The sequence below is a fragment of the Lepidothrix coronata genome, unplaced genomic scaffold (genome assembly GCF_001604755.1).
Source record: "Lepidothrix coronata isolate B3197 unplaced genomic scaffold, Lepidothrix_coronata-1.0 Scaffold6, whole genome shotgun sequence".
Taxonomy (NCBI): domain Eukaryota; kingdom Metazoa; phylum Chordata; class Aves; order Passeriformes; family Pipridae; genus Lepidothrix; species Lepidothrix coronata.
Window position 1 is genome coordinate 9776696 of NW_016690186.1, and position 23555 is coordinate 9800250.

Sequence of the window (23555 nt, forward strand, 5' to 3'; positions counted from 1 at the left end):
GGGAGGAGGGAGCGGAGCGCTCCGGTGCGTGCGGGGAGCCGGAGCCTTGCTGCGGGAGGAGGAGGAGGCGGTGGTGGAGGAGGAGGAGACTCCCCGCCCCTACGGCCGTGCTCTCCGGCGGGCAGCGCGGCCCCTCCTCCGTGCCGAGCTTCCCCCCATGCGGCCCGGGCCGGGCTCGCCGCGCCTCCCGGCCGGGGCAGCGGCTCCACGCCCGAGCCGGAGGCCGCGGGGAGGAGCCGGGCGGCCCCCGCGGAGCCGGGCTGGCGGCAGCGGCGGTGCCTCCTCCGCGCCGCTGCGCACCGAGACAACATGGTGGAGGCGTGCGAGGCCGTGCGGGGGCGGCGGGCGGGGAGCCGGGGCTCGCCCTGCTCCGCCGCTCGGCCGAGGGCGGCCGCCCGCTCCCAGCCTTTTCTACCCGGGCTGGAGCCGGGGCTGGGTCGCGGGGACTCTCGTCGGGGTAGATCCGGGGGGAGTTGCTCCTCCCGCCGTGCCAGGCGGGTCAGCTCGAGGAGCCTCTCGGCAGAGAAGCTGAACCTGAGAGATTTCGGCAGCGGACCTTTTCGGCGCGGTGCGTGAAAGCTGAACAAAAATAACTTTTAAAACTCCTCTCCCAGATGTCTCCGGGTGGGACATGCCATAGGCTCGGTACATTTAATTTCTTTCGGGTCAAACAGATGCAAAACGTCCCTTCGGCAGTGCGGGTGCCGCAGGGGGAGCGAGGCGCTGCAGCAGCCGGCGGGGAGCGGTGCCCGGGGCTCGAGAGTGCCCGGGGCTGCACCGCAGGACAGACCTGTCGCCCTAATACCGAGCAAGCAGGGAACGAGCCCGTAAATTACGCGGCAATAACTCCGGGATATTTTATGTTACGGATCTCCCACTCACCGCAGTTCCAGAAGTCATCGTTTCACATTTAAAGAAGTAAAAAATGGGATTTGTGTGAAGTTAGGCTTCTTTGATGGTTCATGTGCATCTACCCTTAGAACTGCAGACTCCAGGAAGAAGCGACAGAAAATAAATTAAAAAACAACCTAAAAAACCAAAGTTATCGAAGTTTATACGGGCATATCGGCAATTCTCATTCAACATTATCGTTTATTGTTTTCAGCTCTCACTCAAATTTACATTTACATCTCTTGCCACTGTTTGCTTTAAAGGTTGTTTATAAAACAGTGATTGTATTGATCACTAATGATAACCTAATATATTTTAGTTTAAAGAAAAAAGGGGAGACAGGATGTCCAATTTATTTTGCAGGCAATGCTGCAGAGTAAAGCCATTTGTATTTTTAAATTTCAGATAAAGCAAATACAATACATGTATTTACTTTTAGAGGGCCATAAATGCACTAAGCAGTTAACAAAAAGGCAAAACTGCTCTAGATTTGGAGATTCAGTACCATAAATTGTTGTCCTGTTATCCTGTTAGAGTGGTGGAGTTTATAATTTCCTGTTCAGTCAGGAGTCTAATGTTACATGAATTGATTTTTAATTTAGAAAGCAATAGTGAGTTTTAGAAATTGACCTGGGCAATGAATTACTTAACTGAGCAGGAATGTTTACGGACTGGTTGGAGCTGTGGGTCTGCCACAGCTTCTTCACTTGTCCAAATGGGCTTATGGGAGTCTTGAGTGAGAGCAAGGTTTGACTTCCAGTATCGTATGTGGGGTTTTGTATACACAGGCAAGCATTGCTGCATGGTTAATTTTACAGCACAATGGTAAAATTTGCGTATATGAAAAACACAATGAGCCCTTATTGTGTCATCATCTTCATTATGTTTCAGAATTACTCATTTAAGAAATTTTTTCAGCACTGGGCTAAAGCTTTGTAGTTAGAGACATACTGGCCCTTGCCAGCTGTCACTGTAATTTGACTTCTGGGTTTCAGGTTTGGGGTTGATGGATGGGATTACATAGCAGTCCTTTCTCATAGCACCTGGCTATGCCTGTGTGGCACCGAGAGGTTTGTTGGGATTCTCAGTCTATCACCCCTCTCTGTTGCTTTCTCTCCTTAAGACCAATAAAAGTAATGATTGGATGGGTTTCTGAAAGGCTGAGCTGTTAACTGTGCCTTCCACTTATTGGCTTATGTGTATGTGTGCTATCAGCTCCCACAGATAGTACTGGGGTTGCACCAAAGACTGACTTTGGTTGGTCGTGGAGAGACCATCACGCTTAGTTTCAAACACAGTGTGATTAAAATAGCAGAGCAGCTGGGGAGAAGATGAAATGACCAGTCCCGTAATTGACAGCAAGCTCAGACTCACACCATATGGGTGTGAAAGAATAGATGAGGGTTTGAGTCGGGAGTCTTGCAGGCTAGACATTCTTTCATTGCAGTGGAAAAATTGGCTGCTTCTTAAATTGTCATGCACTTGTTCCTGATAGTCCGAGTGTTCCTCATTTTCATAAGGAAATGTTGAACAGGTGACTTAAACACATCAAACTGCTGGTGGTTCAGTCCGTTTAATCCTGCACAGGACAGGACTCAGGGTGACTTGCTACCTTTTGCCTGCCAGCCTGCAACCTATCTGCCACATGTTACCTGGGTAAAGCTTCTTTACTGCTGCTGCACTGCTTTTTCTGAGTAGGCTCTCAAGTCTGTTGCAGTGCTGTGGGTGCTATGAGCCATGCAGGTGGACTGCCATCACTTGGTATTCACTCAGGAGACATCAGCTGAAATTGGCACCAGTCTCAGCTGCAAGTCAGCCAAGGCCAGTGCCTGCTTTTAGGAATTTCCCCTCCCATTTATTTCTTTTGGCTTAAATTAGTATTTTTGACCTTGCCCAGGAACGAGGGAGGAGCTGCTCTTGCATGCTTTAGCATAGCTGGAATATGGTGTGAGAAACTACCAGGGCAGGGGTTCATTGCTGCCATTTGCTGGATGTAGTTTCCCAAATATCCCTTCAGACAGGCTCAGCATTCACTAACTCCTCATCTGTGTTGCATTGTTAGTTGGCATTAACTTAATGTTGAAGATTTGTTTAAATAGTACATGAAGAATGCCTTCCTAAATATAGGCTATCTTTGAAATTTATCATATATTTGAGTTACTTTCTAAAGGAAGTGATCATTTATATTTGTACAATTCTTAGTGTGTTTGTGGAATTTGAACAAAACCAAAAAAGTAGGGTAGGATCAAGTATATATTAAGCCAAATAAAGTATTTTTAGGGTTATATGGGAGAATACGGGTGTAAGAGCATAAAGAAAGAAGGAGGAACAGAGGAATAGAGATGGAGGAAGGAAGACCAAGATATTTCAAGCATTGATGTGGGTTCAGTGATTTGTAATTGGGGAATACAGGACTTGTATCCTGAGATTTTGAAGGAGACGGGCAGATTACAGTACATGCCAAAGGTTAATCTATGGCACATGTGATAGTAACCAGGAAGCACTGAAACGTTCTTGAAAACACCTGATGGGATTGTTTTCCAACAATTAGATTAAAAAGAAAAATACCGTAGGGGTTCAGCGTCTCCTGCAAAGAATTTTTTCTTTTAAAAGAAATAAAAAGTTTTGATAGACCTAAATTAATTCCTTCATTTTGAGAAATAAGTCTGGTAATCAAGGCCTCACCCTAGCTATCACTCTTTAAGACCATGGAAAAAAATGGTATTTTATAGTAGCACCTCCTAAAATTCATGGGCCAAGTTCCCATTGCTTATTGTACTGCATGATCATATTACGAAAAGCAGTTTGTCTTGGAATTAGAATTAGTCGCTTGCTTACTTTTAAGCATTAGCATCAATATTTTGAGGTTGGAGAGTTTAGCAAAACATAAGTGTTTCTCTTTAATCTGAAATATATTTCTTTTGAATCTGAATATTCTAAGTGTTAGTTGAATAAGTGGGTAGCTTTTGTCATGTTAATTTCTATTTAATATTCTTAAAGCTATTAATAAAATCATTGATGTTTAAAAGTGAAACATCTTCCTTGGATATAGTGTAAATTACATACGAGTATAGTAGTGCAGTAAGGAAATGGAGTGCTGTGTCACCGCATGATGGATCTGTCATTGTTTCCTATTCTGAAGCAAGTATTCTATTTAAGCTTTATGTTAAACTTCAAATTTTTTTTTTTTGTTACAGAATACCCATTTTACCTTCAAATGCATCTGCATCTCCAAATGGCCGGCATCTTTGTGTTTGGTACCTGCATCTATTTGCAAGATTAAATATTGTGTTCTTTCCCAAATAGCATTTCTGTTTGATCTTGCATAACATGACTAATTACTTATGCATATTTTACTTTTAGCGAGAATGTGGCAGGTTCTTTTTTAAAAGCATTGTTTCAAAGATTGTTGTTGAACTTACTAAAAGTTATTTTTGAAAGCATGCTAAACTTGGAAAACCCTGTACTTCCAGACCTGTTGCTATTTACATTTGTGTCACATCCAGTTACATCAGACACGCTGGATTACATTGTATAATGAAAGCCGTATTGCTGTACTCTAATCTTTATCTCTTTATATCCGATCTCCTTTGAATTGCACATGAGTATTGCTTATGGTTACTTAAAATAACTACTGCTTTTGTTTCAAGGGCAGTGCTATGTATGATGAACACTTAACATTCAACCCTGCTTGGGCAGCAACTACATATCCTGTATCTTTGGTTTTTGCATGGTTTAATTTGGAAGCTTGCACAGGCACGTTCATTTTTTATTTTTCATTTAAATTTCATATTTGAAAAATCTGAAACCTGTGAAATCATACATGCTCAGAAAAAAATATATATTTATTTGGGCCACTGTGCTCTGAGAGATTTGGAACGTGTTGCTTTCCTCCTCACAAAGCAGGTCACATACTCTTAGTCAGAATGGAAAGGGACAAATGGTAGTAGCAAAAGAAGTAGGTGCAGTAAAGCTGATCTGAACTGACGTTGGTTTGGACATCATTGCTTGAGTCATTCGTAGCCTTTAAGAGACTTCTGACCTCATCTGGTAGCCAGTATAAGGGAGCAATTTCTGCTTGCTTTGGGAGGCTTGCACATATATGTACTGGTTATATTTATTTGTGCTGATTACCTAAGATATGACAGTGGGAGTAATGCTTAGTTATGTTACTAGCTGCAGAATCCAAGTTAATATGGCACTTAGGGAGCACTGCTAGGGGATTCTGCATCAAAAATCTCCTCTTTTCCAGTGCATCCTGAATTTTTGCTGTTGAATACACATGCTGTTGCAGTGCTTTTATACATGATTTCATAAAACAAAGCCAAGTGAAACAGAATTAAAAAAAAAAAGAAATTTTATTCTCATCAGTAGTTAAGCCTTGTTTGAGACTCTGTATGGTCCTTTCCTCTGAGCTACTACCCTGACTAAAGATGAACAAATTCCTCAGGCCTATGTGAGTGCTCTTTATTATATTTTAATGTTTAACAGTTCTTTTGAATTTTATGTGCCAGGTTATTATTCCTGCCCTAAGAGGGATCCCTGAGGATAATTGTTGGTGACAGCCTTGACGACCAGAAAACTTTCCTTCTTAATTTAGAGATGAATGTGATGAAGTTTATTACCTCGGGAATAGTTCCAGGGACAAAATTTTTCCCTTAGTCTGAAATGCCAAAGAAATCCTTAGAGTGGAGCTTCGATCAGGATGAGGCTATTGGCTCTCGCGGTGTTCACCACTGCGGGTGGACATAAATGTTGTGCACTGTTTAGAGATCTCAGAAAACTGGGCATCTGTCAGATGTGTAGTTTTTTTACTCAGCATCCCCTCTATTTCCATTGTTTTTTTCATGTCTTTAATTTTCTTATCACGATTCCTTCAGGTGTAGATTACAGTCCCCTCAGGTCTGCTGGCATAACTACAACTATAGTTTTTCCCCTGTAGTTTTGCAGTTCTGCCAACATGATCTCAGTTTAAGTCTCCTAACAGTTTTCTAAAAACCAAGAATATGTTGATGCACTTTTGCTAGGTGGTGACATATATTCTGTTGTGCTCACTGACATCAGGAAAGAGGTAATAACATAGGGAGACCATTGGCTTCTTATCCTACCTCAGCTACAGCCGGAACAGCCTGAAATTTCTGAAATTTCAGAATTTAGGAAAATCCAATGTAATTGCATTAATAGATGAGGAAAGAGCTAAATGGCTCTGTTTTCCCGAAGTTTAACAGTTACTTGGCTCTGCATTCGTGTTTCTCAGTTCCCACCCACGCCAGATAAATACCCTTTGGTTTCTTTATCACTATCCGCTTTGTTCCTGTCAAGCAGCCGCAGTCTCTTACATTCTTCCCTGAGAATCTGCGTTGGGGTGAATGAGAGTCATGAATGAGGCAGCCGAGGTAACAACTGTTTGAGAGGCAGCACTTATAGAAATAATGGTTCTTAAAATCCGAAAAATACATGAAGATGTGGAAGAAGCCTGGGTTTATTAAAAGCAGAACTGGTAGCCTTTTCCGTGGTTAATGTTTGTTAGTACTGTTTGTAAGAGTTTTCAGTACCTATAACCACCCAAATTCTGCTTCTGGGGCAAAGATTGTTCTTGACAATTGCCTGCCTCACTGCTCTGACACTTGCAATGTGAAAATCTGCTGCTTTCTCAAGTTAGAAGGAGGCAACTTTGCCAGCTAAGTTGTAGAGAAACACCTCTACTTCCAGACTGGATGCAGTCGTTTCCAATGTCATAAGCCTCATATATAGATGTCAGGGATACATTTTTTGCAATTGGTGTTAATAATACACCCACATCTGACCTGACAGTAAATAAGCCTCTGCACAGGCTCACTGCATGTGTAGGAGCTTAGTTGATCTAAGGTGAGTTTTCCAGAAGCTCTGTATTCTCTCAGAAGCCAAGGAGACTGGAGATGCTCCACTCCAAAGCTTCAAAGACTAAGCCAGCATTTCTTTGCAATTAAGTAGGAACACAGAGCTGGAACAGACCTCCCACCATACAACAACTATGGGAAATAGTAGTGGCTCTTCCCTCCTTCACCCCTTGCTTAAAAACCACATGGGAATGAATAGAGAAGGAAAACTATTTTTGAGTTGTTCCTGTCTTTGTTCTGCAGACTCCTGATTTGCCCTGATGTTTTGTCACTGTGCTTCTCCAGCATCTGGCTTTCAGGAGAGAAAAGCAGCAGAACAGAACCGAACCTGAGGCCCCTTCACGAGTGATGAAGCAGGTGATGGTACATCATGGCTGATCAGAACCTTTTTGTTCATGTTCTTCGAAAGGAAAAAAATCCACTGCTATAAAGTTTCAGGACAATTAAGTACATTCCATGAATTCAGAACTGAAAGCTATAAAAAGGACAAATTTATTTATTTTTGTTTGTTTGTTTATTAAGGACAGTTTTTACCAACATGCATTTATATCAGTTTTGAATTATCCTAAGAAAGGCAACTGGCAAATAGTCCTTTCTCCACCCCCCACCCTCTCCCCTCTCTGAATATGCAAGTAATTGATCCTGCTGTTTCAGGCAACTGTAAAACTTTGGAGGGGATGTAAAAATCTTGGATTCTTTTTTTAAGCAACATCATATTTCAGTATTTTCTTATGTTTCATACATTTCATTAAATAGTTTGTGGAAGCCAGATAACTTTGCATGTCTGGTATTTCATTTCTCATGGAATAAATTGTAAATGATATGATAAAAAGATAGATTTATAATTCCCATAGCGGGCAATGCTAGTTAATAATATGCTTTAAGGATTACACTAGTGTGGCTCACATGCTGCTTCCTTCTGCTTATTTTTCCTTTCACTTTTGGTTAAAGTGGGATTTTCCAAAAAACAAGAATTTCCTTCGAAGTGGAGCCTATTGAAAATCAAGACTGTATGTGCAAAATTGTCCCACATTTTTGCTTTTTTTTTCTAATTGGGAAGAAAAGTAAAACATGGAAAGTTCCAAAGTATTTTGGTTTTAAAATGTGGGCTTGGGACATCTTTGATGCATCATCATAACAGCTAGAATTGACACTATTGTTCTTGATGGAAAATGCAATCCATTTAAAAACCCCAGATGATGGGGGAAAATGATGGACCTAAACCATGACAAACTCATGATAAGTAATAACAAACCATCCTGAAGAAAAACGTTTAGATTTGCTTGGACGGTTCAAAACATTTTGGATTCTTTTTTTTATTTTCCCAAAGGGACATTACATTGTTTTGGCACAACCAGCTTTTTCCTGTGGAAAAAATATTACAGAAACTACTTTTCTATTAAAAACCATGAACAGAATTCTGGACCAGCAATAGAGGGAAGTAGTCAAGCCAAAACCAAGTGCATTTGAAAATGTCCTCTGAGGAGAACCTTTTGACTGCTCCAATCTAGCAATAAGAATTTTATTGAAGGTAAATGTATTTCATACACACCAAACATAACCTGATGAAATCCATGTAGCATAACTTGGTGTGTTTCAACACATTTGAAATATGATGTTTCACAGATGCACTTGAAAACTCTGTTTAAAAATGTGAAAAAGTTCTGTTGAAAGGCTTGGGCCTTTGAGGTAAAAAATCACATCTGAGAATTCTTAAGTGTTTTGCTAAGACTGGGCATTTTTAAAAAAACTGAACACTGCTTTTTTGACAAAAAGTTTCATTCTCCCAAGCAAAAGTTTGTGTATTTAGAAAAATAGTTTTGGCTTTAGAAACATATAACAAAATTCATCATTATTTAGTATTTAGACGCATACTGCTAATTTTGATTTTAAAAACCACACAAACCTCTTTTTAACAGAGGCAGCAAAGTATTTTGGGGAAAGATATGGGATGCCATACTCTTACTGGATTTTTAGGATACGTTATTTAGGATAACCTGCCAGGGCATTTTACATCCTTGTAAAAGTTGCTGTGAGTCTCTCACTTTCTAGAACTGATGACTGTCTCAATGTGTATATTTTCAAGGCAACTTGTGCTTTAAATGTGACAAATGTTGTGCTGGCTTCTTCTGTATCAGGACAAGCTTCATCATGTCAAGAGTGGGTAGGAGACACAGCCTGTTATTTCCTATTACCCAAGTTAATCACATGCTTTTCTGAGTACAATAAACAGGTGATTCACTAAGTTTATGAGCAGAAGTGACCAACAGACCAGCCAGCATCAAGCACTCTAAATATCTATCACCACCTCTGAGGTTTCACCCACATTTGAACCCTATCTCTGGTGCCAGGCCGAAGTGTCCCTTATGGATAGAAGGTGCTAAGAGATGGGGATTGCAGATCTTTGCACAGCACAGGCTTATGGGACCAATGAGCAAGGAGAGCAGAGCAACAAACAAAATACAGAGGTTGATGGGTATTTGAAGATGACTGTTGGCATCATGCCTGTTGGCACATGGATCATTTGGTCAGCTAAGTTATATGAACTTTCACCTGGTTCTTGCAGGAATATAAAATTTTTTATGTTCTTTGTGTGTACAGTTTTCACAATGAGATGCTAGACCTTATGACAGGTCTGTTAGGTGCTTTCATAATAAAAGGTACAGTGATATAAACAACCTTTGCTAGGCCAACATGAAAAATGGCCACTAACACTTCTGAGCTTCATGACACCCCAGGGAATGCGGGGTGAGCTATTGAAGGGCCCAGGATCATTGCAGATTTAACTGGTTAAAATCAAAAATGCTCTATTTGTTGTGTGATGTTTCTGGGAATGTCTGGGAAGTCAAATTAAAATGTGAGAGTGCATTTCATAGCTGAAGGCTTCCCCTTGGAGCACTTGTGGCTCTTCACTAGCTCAAAGAAACCAGATTACAAACGGACCCTGATGAGGTTTGAAAGGATAGGTTTTTAGTGAACGTCACTTGACACTGCTGTTTATTAATACATTCAATGTGTTTCAACATAATTTTCCCATCTTTCACCACTCTTGATGATTTTTTTTCTATAATTGTTTTGTTAGTCATTTCTGTAGGCAGTCTGGCAGCTGTCGCTGCAATCCATTTATTAATTGCAGTTGGCTCTGGATTTAACAAAATGCAACTGCACCCTCTTGTGGAAGATGTTATGTAGATTGTTTTGGTTTCCTGGTACCACCTGGTTTATTTTTTTCTGATCAAGTCAAAGGAAAACAAATAGCAGAAGTGTCCTGAGGCCACACAGCAACAAAGCTTCCTGGGGAACTTCAAAAGAATAATCTGCAACTTTGGAATGTCTGAACTCGGCCAACTTTTGAAGAAAAACTTCTGTGGGGAAGACCTTCAAAGGCACCCTAGGAGACCTTCCTGCCCTTGGTTTATGTGGGAATCTCTGTCATAATATATTTTTCAAGAGAAACAGAGTTGGTATGGCTATATACATAGAAACAGTACATTTCTAACTAAGCCTAAGGACAATAATTCATTCTAAGTATCCACCATGGACCTGAAAAATAGTTTATGCTCATTTTCTATACTTCCAAATCCATGAACACAGATGTCAGTCTCCCTACATGTGCTAGTGGAAATAGTGCATGTTCTTGAAGGCAAATACACTTATGAAGGGAGTAGGTTAGTTTGCACAAAAATAGTTTAACTTTGAACCCTTGTAAATCTCAGCATGTTATCCTGTGGATACTTTTTAAAAGACAAGTACCTTTAAACTTGTGAATTAATTTATACTCTGGTCTACGAGGAGTGGGGGCAGGGGCAGCATAAACTCCTTCAGCTGCTGAAACAAGTATATTGGCATGTCCTCCTCCCACTCTGCATGATATGGGATTGCAGAGAGAGGCTCATACAATATTTACTTTTGTTTAAAAAAAAAATTGCAGGAAATGAATTTTCCTGGAAAAAAGCCTGAAACTTTTTTTTTTTTTCACCGTTAGTGTAGACACAAGGACTTTCTGGCTAAAATAAAATGAAGGAAATATGATTTTAAAAAAATTGTCCCTCATGGGCAGAAATCTTCACTGATAAAAGGGTAAAAATGCCCGAAAAGTAACAAGGTATTTGTGAAAATATCACTTTCCATGAGTAAATTTTAAAGAAATAATACTGAAAAATTTTATATAGTTTCTAATACACAAGGTATTCAAATGCATTAAGCTCCTCTGTAAGCAGGAGTCTTTTCGTGGGCCTCAGAGCAAAGAATTAAACCATAACATGCTCTGAGATCAATTAAAAAGCTGGAAGAATTTGTCTTGCTCTCTGCAAATGGTTAGTTAGAAACACAAAAAAGGAAAAAAAGTAACTGTCATATAGCACATATGTATGTATCCCCTATGTAGAATTTAATGAGGTGAGTTGATTTGCATTTTTATGTCTGAACATGTTCTTGCAATGCCAGCATGTCTCACTGAGCGGTGAAATATCGACACCTCTGGGTGGGGTAACCAAATTCAAGAGGATGGTTTGAAGTTGCGTTTCAGAAGTCATGGTCCAATACTAACACTGTCTTACCTGTGACAGGGCTTCTGCAGTTTCTGAAGTTCCACAGTGTTTAAAATTTGTCCTTCTGCTTGCTTCTCTGCTGCACTTTTGCTCTATGCTTTAGAGGACCCTTCACCATCCCCAGATGGTACCTGTTTCTGCTGTTAGTAATATGGTACTTTACCCCAGATTAGGGTAAAGCCTCATTTTACTCTCTCTGTGGGGTATCTGCACTCGTCCTGTATGCTGTATTTAGTGTATTTCTGGCAGAACAGTGGTAAGCCTGGCACCATGCCGGCTGACTCAGGGAGGAGCAGCTATGATTGCAGGTCTCCAGGGGGTGTGGCTTACACGGCCTGTCTGACTTTGGGCTCCGTGTGCAATCACAAAGAAAAGAAACAAGTACTCTCATGACTGTTGACATTATAATTTTGTTACATCTTTCCACAGGGTATGGAAGTACGCATAGCTGGATGAGAAAAAGAGTTACGAGCATCCTCATATATAAAAAAGCTGCTTTTTGGACCTCTATGTGCACGCTTTGTGCAGCCAAACTCAGAAGGGATCTTCTTATTATACTTCAACCACAGGAGCTTGCTCCTTCTCTAGAGCAAGTATGGATGTGAAGTTTATGCAGCTGCATCCCCCTTTCAAGTTAATTATATCACTTCGAGCACTTCAGCTGTGATCCCACACTGCAGTGCCTTATGCTTGAACCATCCTGCCTGTTTCTCTGGTTGCCTTCCACAGAGGTTGCCTCCCCGCTGAAATCCTGGCACTTTACCTAGTGCTCTGTAATCCAAGTTTCTTTCAAGCTCACATACCCAGAATTCACCACTGTAGCCACATCTCATGTCTCTACATGACTTCAGCTGATTTCCTACTCTCCCTTGGGGAAAGGAGCAAGTCCAGTCTCATTTAAAAAGACACCTATTGCTGAAAACCAAGGATCTACAATCTGCAATACAATCTACTACCTAAAACAGATCCAGCATGGATAATAAATGACAAAAAGTAATTTTCAATTCCTAGTGTTGATCCCCCAATTTATAATACCGAGCATCTCTATAAGATACAACTCCACATCCCTGGCACTGGCCTCTCATCCCATACTTCAAATGTTCTGAAAACAGTGATGATAACACAGAAATGTTTTAGTTACTGCTGAGCAGGGCTTACACAGAGTCAAGGCCTTTTCTGCTCCTCACACCAACCTCCCAGCAAGGAGACTGGGGGTGCACAAGAAGCTGAGGGGGGACACAGCTGACCCCAAGTATCCAAAGGAATATTGCATACCATATGGAGTCATGCTCAGGATATAGAGTTGGGGGAAGGAGGAGGAAACAGAGGAACATTCAGAGAGGTGGTGTTTGACTTCCCAAATCACCATTAGATGTGATGGAGCTGGGGTTTCCTGAAGATGGCTCAACCCATGAGTTTTCTCACTTTTACTCTTTCAGTTCTCCCTCCCATCCCACTGAGGGGAAGTGAGTGAGCATCTGTGTGGAACTTAGCTGCAGTTAGGGTTCAACCACCACATCCAGTTAACTGGCTGCTCCTGGTGTTAGGATTTGCAAATCTCAACAATCACCAAAATTCCTTCTCAGCTCATTTGCTCTGTAACACTAGCTTGAATATTAACCATCCTCTGCTAGATGCAGCCTACCAAATCTTGCATGCATCACTCATCCCTCACAGCAGAAGCTCTTACCTAGCACTGTGCACCTCGCAGTCTCTAAGAATGTTACTCATTGGTCTCAGCATTGCTGGTGAATTTCAGCTCTAATTGTAATCCTGGCTCCGTCATGGGCCCAAAAATCACCAACTCCTTACAGCTGAACACTCCTTTCCCAAAGTAATCCCAGCCTTTCTCCACACAGATGCTGCAAGATCTCATTGAATTTCTTCATTTCTTGCAGTCATTTCCCAGAAATGGGACATGGCTGGGGGTGGCAGGGATGAACTGAGAAGGTTCAGTTCCGAGACTAGTGTTAGGATTGAGGTAAAGATTTGTGTTTTGCAAAAGAAAGCATAAAAAAAAATCTGTGTTTATGTTGTATTCCTATAAGATCATTAAAACTAGAATGGGGACAATTCAGAGTAACATGACAGGATAGGATGTGTGTCCCTTAGTGAAGGCTGAAGCTGCAGTTAGAGGTTCGGATGGGAAGGGCCGATCCAGAGAGGTAGCAGGGGATGGAGATGCTAGTCACAACTGCAGATTAAACTCTGGGCTCTGATTAAAACTATAGTTAGAGTTTGACCCTAATCCAGGGTTTTGATAAGGGTCAAAATCTAACCTAGTTTACTTTCTTGATGAACCTTGTAAGTGTAGATGGTAAGATGAGAAGTATTAGACCAGTTCAAGATTATTTTGGTAAGTACTTCTTGCTGTATTGACTCCGAAAAGCAAGGCAGGGGCCTCCTAATGAAAGTTCAGCTATTGTATTTTTGGGGAAGGAGAGAAGAGATTAGGTTGGACAAAGTCAGTTTTGATAAGTTTAAAGCTAGAACTGGTTCTGAGTAAACAGAGTTTGTGACTCCACCAATAAATAACACTTGAGTGTTCAAAGGTTTTGCTCAGGTGTCAGGTATGCTGGCTAAGATCAGCAGGAAAAACAAACACACCTGTATAAAAAGTGTTTGTGCAAGTCAAACCTTAACCATTGTTCTCAGGGTTCCCTGCAAGAAATACATATACATATATTTACATACACACATATGGTTAAATGTAGGGACTCTAAGAAAATTGCTGAATTGAGGCATCACTGTGGGAATATTTCAGAAAAACAGAATATTTCAGTTCAAGGCCTACATATCAACTTTACCTGAGACAGTGGCTACCACTCTCATTAATCCCATAGTGTCCATCATAGAACTCAGACAGTAGTAATTACCAATTTATCTATACAATTTCCACAGTTAATTTGAAATTAAACCATTCACCCGTTTTTGTTAGTATTCTGAGTTATATCTCCTTTTAACAATCACGGAATATTCTGAGTTGGAAGGGACCCCCAAGGATCATTGAGTGCAACGAGTAAATGACCTGTATGGGGATCAAACCTGCATCCCTGTTGTTATTAGCACCATGCTTTAACCAACTGAGCTAATCTCAGACGATTCATGATAGATAAGAAGTAACATACATAAATAATAAATTGCATAATGCACATTGCATAGAGGAATGAAGTAGCCTATGCACTTATACAACAAATTTTGTGGGTAACTTCATTTTGTATTTATAGAAAATTGTAGTGGCACTTCAAAATTGTTGAATCAATATTTCAAGAATAGAAATTTACAAAAGTGCTCAGAGTGATGCTTTCATAGTATAATATTTAATAGTACACTTTGAAGGTATATGTCCAATTTCACACAAAGACCCCAAATCAGTTTATGTATTATACTTCAGAACAGCCCCTGGTATCATTTAGATGTCTTATAAAACCTTACTCAAAAGCCAATAGGATTTTCCACTTCTCTTTTTTGGGTTTTATTCACCAACAGGTGAATCCTACAGCCTGTAAAGCAATCTCACTGACCTCAGTGGAGCTGCTCATGAGAGAAAATGCTGTTGAGAAGAGTATACCATTTAATAAAAAGGAATGTAACTTGGAAAGTGCTGAGGTTAAGTTACACCCTTCTTCTTCTCACTGCAACAGGCACTTTTGCCTTCAAATATACCATTACATGTATCATGTGTGCTTGTCATGTAAGAGCTAAATAGCAGACAAATGCATAATAGAGAGGATGCCCCTTAGCATCTTTAAATGTGGAGTAAGAAGAAGCCAATGGCTGGGTTAGGTGCTCTAATACTGGGCTACAGAGACTAGAAGGATGGGGAACAAGCTAGCCTCCTGTCCGTCTGTAATGGCTCTATTTTTAAGCACAGCCTTTGGGAGTTACACTACAGGACACTGTTCCCAATATCTGCTTGCTTCTTAAGGCTCTTACCCTGCAGAGCTTGCTGCCTGAGGAAGTGATGACCACTCTGACACTGATTTCAGGTGGGAAGTCTGATTCATAAATCTGTGCAGGTCTGTTGATCTGCTACACCACTGGTAATCCTGAGAGCAGGGTTTCCTCCATCTCCGTGATTTGCTTAAGTCACAAGAGTTCTCCTGTCAGTCCGAACGATGGAATTAATATTACTTAATTTTTTTTTGCGTGCTTCCATGCCTTACAAGTTGCAATTATATATATCAATTGAATAACACACTTAAAAGAGTGTATCATTTAATATAACAGACACTTTCAATTTTAAGAACTCATTTCAATATTAGTTTTTTCCAGCAAAAGATAATCGTTGAAGACAAAAATATTTGTGAGGACATCTCTAAAGATTTGTCCAGTTCCTTTTAAAAATCCCCCAAACTTCAAGCTGAAAAAATATTAATAGAGAAAATGTTTGGTGTTTTCTGGTTTTTTAACAATGTGCCGAATTTCTAAATATATAGGAGGTTTTTCTCCCCTTCTTTTTTAATGGTAAGTTTTAGAAACATATATTCTCAAGCATCATGACTAGCTCTAACTTCCAAGTGGACAATCCAGTTACATTACAAGTTATGGCCAATTACATTCCTGAAAATAGAACCCACACTAGAAGCAGAGCAGTCCAAGGCCAGTCTACTCTTCAGTGTCACAGGAGAGTATGGATGAAGAAATGCATTGACTGAAACATTGGTTACATGCTGAGGGCCCCACTGGAAATTCAAGGAAACCATGAATGCAGGCTGCTCACACGGCCGCTCCACTGTGGACTGATACAACAACCAATATTGAAAAAGCTTAAAAATAACTCTGCGGAAAGAAAAGCCTGATACTTGCTATATTTGCCCAAACCAACTCATGCCAGTTCTTGAAGCTTCTATCCTGGTAATATTGCAGTTGAAGGAAGTTCTTGTTTCTGTGCACATTGTTGTATTTCACAGCCATTTCTCAGTGCCTTGTATCTGTCAGTCTTTTGGTCTCTCCTTGCACATAGGGTATTTATAAACTGTGAATGCTTACAAGTACTCTCAGTTAGTTGGTTGCTCCAAGGTAAAGTTTAAGAAGATTTTTCTTAAAAGCTTTTTTCTCTTTCAAAGCTGATCATCACTCGCTGGGACTGTCCTCTTGGGTGGGAGATGGCACATGCATTGAGAAGTTCCTCTCAGGCGTTTCCTGGAGGTTGCCCCCTCTTTTTTGTGTATGTGTCCATCTACCCAATCAGCCTTTTCCTATTTCCATGGATTGCAGGAGACATCTTGTGGTCACAGAGCAAAATCACCGAGCATGCAGAGCAAAGTCTTTCTTCTGCGAGGGCCGAAGAGAGTAGTGAGACTTCTGCTGCCTCGCAAGTGTTTAGTTTTCCTTTCACTGCCAGGGAATAAGAGAAGTAGTAGTTATCCATCTGTCTTAAGGGGCTTTTTGAACTAGAACAGCCTGACTGAGCTGGGACAGAAAGGAACTTTGAATCTATGGAGGCCGCATACAGGACACTGTCAGCCTTCTATGTAAGAAGGACCTACGAAATCTGCTGCAGCTTGCTCAGGCAGATGTTTTTTAGATGAGGTCTTGCTAGCAGTGCGTTTCCTTGCTTGCAGCCACCTCTCTCCAGCATGGAGCACTGATGCAGTATGCCACAGAGTGCGGGAAATGAGGAAAAGCACAACAAATGAGGGTCCACTTGTATTTAACTTCAGCACAGTATTTTTTCTGTGACACTGTGAAGATTAACATCATTCAGCCAGTCAAGTAAACCTCGCTTATAACTGTCTGTGGAATCAGGGTGCCATCAGTACTTTTATCAGATAAACACAGAGGGAGAGTTCCATTGAAGGAGCCTGTTATTTAAAGCTATCTGTTAAAAAAAAAAAAAAGTGGATTAGAAAGAACATAAAGAAAAGCAAGAAGGAAAATAAGAATGCCACAGGGAAGCAGAGAAGCAGAAAGAGCAGGTTAGATGTTTTTATAATTAGTAGGTAGGTATTTGTCTCTGATGATAATTAGTTATTACACAATTATGTAAAAGCATTTCTCAGCTGGCCTGGACTTTCACTGTGGTAGGTGCCATGCAGATACACATGGAAAATGACAGTATTTGCCTCAAAGAGAGTATCTGCTATGAGATAAAATAGAACAGATGAATGAGAAAAATAAGGAGACTCTGAAAGGGTGATGGAAGACATGATACCTACCAGTAATAAAAGGGTGAGTGCAGTTCTAAACTTACCACCATACCATGCTGTGTTATTAAAAACCTTGTAAGAGAGCAGAGAAATAATGAATATCCATGCTAAGTGAGTTGGGGACAATAGCAGCAGCATAAGGTAACTCCTAGAAGATGTATAACAAAAACTGACTACAGAAATCATGCAGTAGAAGTTGTGTCAGTCCAAGCAGTCTGGTATTGAGACCATATAGTAATAATTTGTACCCAGGCTGCTATTATTCATGGTGAGGAAATCTGATTCTTGCAAGTGTGCAATGAAAAAACCATGATCTTCCAGACCCCATGGAGTCACAGTTTATTAGCAGAGTCTTGCAGAAGATGGAATTCCATCTGGCAAAAGACTGGACAGTCATTCTCATTAGTTATGGCACCAGTAACATCGCAAGTCCTGTGCAGAAGGGCATTTCATAAAGGATGAGTGTCAGGTCAACATCAACATTTCATTTTGTGATGTGGACATTTTGCATTTTATAATAAAATATAAAATTAAATGAACAGTCCTTTTGAGGAAAAAAAATAAAATAAAAAGAAAACCGCCTCAGAATGTTTCAACAAATGACAAAATGGCATTTTGCAAAATTTTTACAACTTCTCTCCCCTTTCTTTCCTCTTTGTTCAATGAAATTGCTGAGAAAATGATGCCATTTTGTAAATCTGTCAATGATGATGACATTCCAACGTTGTTTTCTCAACAATCTTAATTAACCAGCTCTCACTTGTCTTTCGGAGCTAAATTTTGTCCCCTTCCTTGAAAACTGAAACAATACTAGGCCCAGCTGTAACAGCTCTGCACACACTGACTCAAAAGAGAGCAGCATTTCTGCAACAAATAGCAAACTACACATGTGTGAGCCAGTGCATCTCTGGCAAGGTCTCCTCTTGGAGCAAGACTGGGGAAATGGCACAAACACAGCCTGGTCTTTCTAATCTCCTCGGAGCTTTCTGTGGCCTAATGTGCAGGGTAAACCTGCCCTAACTTAAATCATAGAATCACAGAACCATAGAAAAGCTCAGGTTGGAAGGGACCTCAAAAGTTCATCTGGCCCAAAATTTCATGGGAAAGGAAGCCTTGATGAGATTTTCTTAGCACCCTTACCAGTCACAAATTGAAAACCTCCTGTGATGGGAACCACTTTCCTGGGAAGGTTGTTCCACTGAATGATTATTCTCACTGTTAAAAATTCTTTCTTCTATCAGGATGAAACCTCTCCTGATGAAACTCGTGCCCGCCGCCCCTTGTCTTCTTCATGTGGCTCCTTGTGAAAAAAGAGCGTCTGTCCTTGTAGCTGCCCTCTAAGTACTGGAATACTGTGATGAAGTCTCCATAAGCCTTGTTTTTATGGATAAGAGATCTAACTCCTTCAGTCCTTCCTCATGGGGCAGGTTCTCCAACCCTTTGATCATCTTTGCAGCCTTCATTTGGACCTCTCCAGTCTGTTTGTGCCTTTGTTGAGTTGTAGGAACCAGAACTGGACACAGTACTCCAGATGCAACCTGACCACCACTGAGTGGAATGATCACATCTCCATCTCTGCTAGTAATGTCCCTGTGGATGCAGCCCAGGATCCAGTTTGACTTTGTTGCTGCAGTCATGCTCTGCTGACTCATGTTCAGCTCATTGTGCACCAGGACCCTCAGGTCCCTCTCAGCAAGGCTGCTCCCCAGCTACACAGATTCTAACCTGTACTGGGCTCTTTAGTTATTTTAAATCTCTGCTGCATTTGGCTCTCTTGGCTGCTGAAATAGCTGGGAATGGCTGACATGAGAGAAAGACTTGTAGAACCCAAAATCTGTCTCCTCTGAACTGTTCCTTGTTCTAGGATCTCCAGCAGAGGACAAGATGTAGCCTGAGGGCTTTTCTTTAGTTTTGTTCCATGTGCCCCTTGGCCATGATCATCTTTCTAGCCAGCACATATGTTGAAATGGATGGTCTAATACATCTAAAAAATGTTATTCAACCCTTGTCCTTACCTGCACAACACTGGACAGATCCACATCAACTCTGGGCTTTCCAAGGAGTCTTTATAAACTGCAGGAAGGGAATTCCTGTGTCTCAGAGACATAAAGCTCTAAAAACAGCCACCCCTACCCCCTGCCTCCCCCCCTCAAAAAAAAAAGGATGCTTAAAACCTATTTTTCCTTTGCAAAAATTATATTTAAATAAAAAAAGGCCTTGGATATCAGAAATGTTTACTCTTGGCTCCACCAGAAAATGCTGCTTGTAACATAAAGGCAAAATCTAAGCTGGTTTGTGAAGGTGACAGATTTTGTAGTTTGGTCAAAGACCAAAGTGAAGAGAAAAACCCAGTCCTCCATGTGAAATGCTATTGCAGTTAATGCAATTAGGTATTCATACTGCAACTGATCACCTCAGTGCAAGCCCAGCTTTGTTGAGAAACCTGCAAGAAAGTAGGTTTGCAGCTATTTTCCTATATTGCTTCAAAATACATAATACAGATGTGTTCCTTGGATTCAGGATATTTTGCTTCAATTTTCTACACTGTTACAGTCTCTGCTAATCTTCATCAAGTCACTTGATTTCTGTGCTAAACAGTTACATAGATGTAAGATAAACATCAAAGGTGAATATTGTGTAGTACTTAAGTGGAATAACAATATTCCTTTTTCACAGCAATAATTAATGTGTATATTAATATTTTGTAAATATGTATATGTAAATATATACAATATTGAATTACTTTTGCTTATAAACAGGCATCACTGACACAGTATTAACTAAGAATGCTAAGCCTGATCAAACATTTAGCTTATCTCTTCCTCTTGCCTGATAAAGGGAGTGTAGCCAAGATCAGTGTGGAATGCTTGGACGTTACCTGCTCTGTTATTTCACATTTGCCTCAGTAGCAAAACCTTAGTTTGAGTTTAAACTTGCTTGGTAATAAATTTTGAGCATGTTCGTCTTCAGGTTCCTGCAGGGAGCTTGACACTAGATTTTGCAGTACCCCATCTCCAAGCTGCACCGTGGACTCTGGTTATATTTGAGGGACAACTCAGTAATGCTAATAATATGTAGATGAAGCATTTAGCTCTCATCCACAGAGAACAATTTTGAAATTTCCTGCATACCAGAATGTCACAGCAAAGGAATAAAATGGGCAGAAGTTCTTGTTTATTAAAAGTGTTGAACTTTGAAATTCTAGTCACATTAAAGATGGCTCTGAAATAAGATTATGGGGGGAGGAAAGAAGGAGGGCAAGAAGGATTCAGAAATCTTATAGTCCAATTCAGAATAGACACTTGATTAGGCATAACTCCGAATTATGCTGTGATACTCGTTTCACATATCTAATGCAAGTCAAAGGTATAAAACTGTTCAAAATGCAATTAGACACATTCATAGGAAAAGTCAAACAAGGACAGAATATCAGAATGAGGATACACTTAATATCTCAATAATTCCTTAAGCCACAAGCAGTCAGAAGCTGTAAGTGCATGAGGAAAATGTACCAATATAGGCATGACCCGTTCTTGTGTTCTTTTCTAAGCATCTGCCAGCAGCTGCTGTTGGAGGTAGGCAAGCAGTTTCGATGAACCACTGGTCTGAGACAATACAACAGGTTTTATGCTTTTAACATCTCCAGGGACTTCCATCCAAGTGTCCTGCATCACAAAAGGACACCTCAAATGTGGGGCTGTACGCTTTATCATACAAGTATTCTAAGCAGCACGGTTTTCATAGAAAAGCCCCACAGAAAGTTATAGCATCTATACAATCTTGTGCGATTCCTCCAATGTCTGTACAAGCAAATGCCAGAGTGCTCCTAAAAATGAGGAGAGGGTATCACACTTATATCTCAGCAAACTGCTATTAGTGTCTGCTATTAGTGTTTCTGCAATAAATTACTCTCACTGAAACTTCGTCTTAGAGTAGAGGAGAGCCTGGATTTTGTGAGCTGGCATTTTCTGTTGATGATTCCTTAAACACTTTAATTACAAGCACATCTGATAGTTTCTTTCAAACACAGTGAACAGCTATCACATGGGCACAGTGAAATTTATGCACAACAGTTTTCTTACAAGAAATCATTGCTAATGTAGCAAAAATACTGCTAAAACTGAAGGCCCTGAGCCATGTAGATTTTACTAATGTTGGTGAAAATTAATTTTATGGGCTTATGTCTAATAATATCAATAAAACAGTGAATATAAAAATAGGATAAATGCTAAATACAAACTCTGCAACACAACAGCAGTATGGTATGTGTTATGTGTATGGAAAAGAAGCCAGCTGATTACTGGTATTTTGCCTGAAAAAGAGACTATTGAGGGACTAATTTCTGGTAATATTAATCATAGTTTAAGTAGACTTGACCCCCCAGATCAATTGCTGTTTTCAGGAACTGAATGCCACATGACATAAAAGCATTCCCAAAGGAAATCTATTCTTCTCTACCCAAATGTCATTATCTAAAAGTGGATAAAGATTATTTGCATAGAGAATGTGAAGAAGATATTTTTCAGCTATTACAATGCCTCTGGGATTAGCACTTTCAGAAGAGATGATTTCTTCTTGCTTTTATTTTCCCTTTAAATGGAAGAATAAGTCAAATTCTCACTCTGGATTTTATTTTTGTTTTCCTTTTTCTGCAGATAACTGCTGGCAAAATTTCCTGCTTTCCACAATTTTGTTTTAATGCAAAAGTATCAAAGGCAATCTTTCTTTTAGGAGTGGTGGGAGCAAAATATGTTTTTTTGTTTGTTTGTTTTTAGGGGTGGTGGGAGCAAAATATGGTTTTTTGTTTGTTTGTTTGTTTGTGTTTTTGTTTGTTTTGTTTTGTTTTGTTTTAATATTTTTGACTACCAGAGGCTCATGCTGAAGAAGACATGTGGTTAGATGCTGTATTGAAAAAATATCTTGCTCTCAGCAGAAGTAGAAATAGAAATCATAGAAATCTAATGTGTTAAGGATTTCAATACATGATCTAAACAAATTCTTTGGTGAAAGGCATCAAGTGTATCTTGGCCACTAGCAAAGATGTTTGTCAAATAATTTGTAAATGCCTTGAATAAAGGAGGTTCCCTCAGAATTTCTCTATTCCTTGGTCCTGAGACTCATTGTCTTTCCAGTGAGAAAATCCCCCACATATCTAACACAGTTAGTCTTTGCTGATCAGAGCTCGAATCAGTCCATCAGTCCAACAGTTTAATTACCTAAGTAGCCTCATCTCCTTGGATGGTAAGATTGACGGAGAGATAGACAACAGGTTTGCAAAGGCATAGAATGCTTTCAGAAGACTCCATAAAAGAGTCTGGCAAAATAAACACTTGAAGAAAAGTACAAAGATCAATATTTACAGAGCCACTGTGCTGTCTACTCTTTTATATGGATCCGAATCATGGGTCATCTACCGCCAACACCCTAGAATGCTTCCATCAACACCGTCTCCGTACAATCCTAAACATCCACTGGTCAGATTATGTGACTAATATGTCTGTTCTAGAACAAGCAGCAGTGACAAATATTGAGGACATGTTGCTGAGAACACAGCTGTGTTGGGCAGGACATGTCTCAAGGATGAAGGACCACCGCCTCCCTAAGATCCTGCTTTACGGTGAACTTGCCACTGGCTGCCGCAAGAGAGGAGCCCCAAAGAGAAGATACAAGGACTCCCTGAAACAACATCTCAGCCTTGGCCATATTGATCACCATAACTGGTCTACTCTGGCCTCCAATCGGGAGGTCTAGAGACACACTATCTAAAACGCTGCTGATGCTTTTGAGAACGCACGCAGGATCACTCTTGAGGAGAAAAGACAATGCAGAAAGAATCGTGCCTTGCAGAATATACCACCTAAGGAGTCTTTCTGCTGTGCCTTTTGCAATCAGACATGTCTATCTCGTATTGGCCTTTTTAGCCACCAGCATGCTTGTAACAAACGTGGGTAGAGCCCTTCTCAAATCTTCGTTCACGAAGCCCAGCCATGATGAGTCTTTGCTGAAAACCAAAATTATTTATTGTTGGCCTTCTTCCAACTGGTCAATAGCACTCTCATTTCACTGAACAGCAGTTCACACCT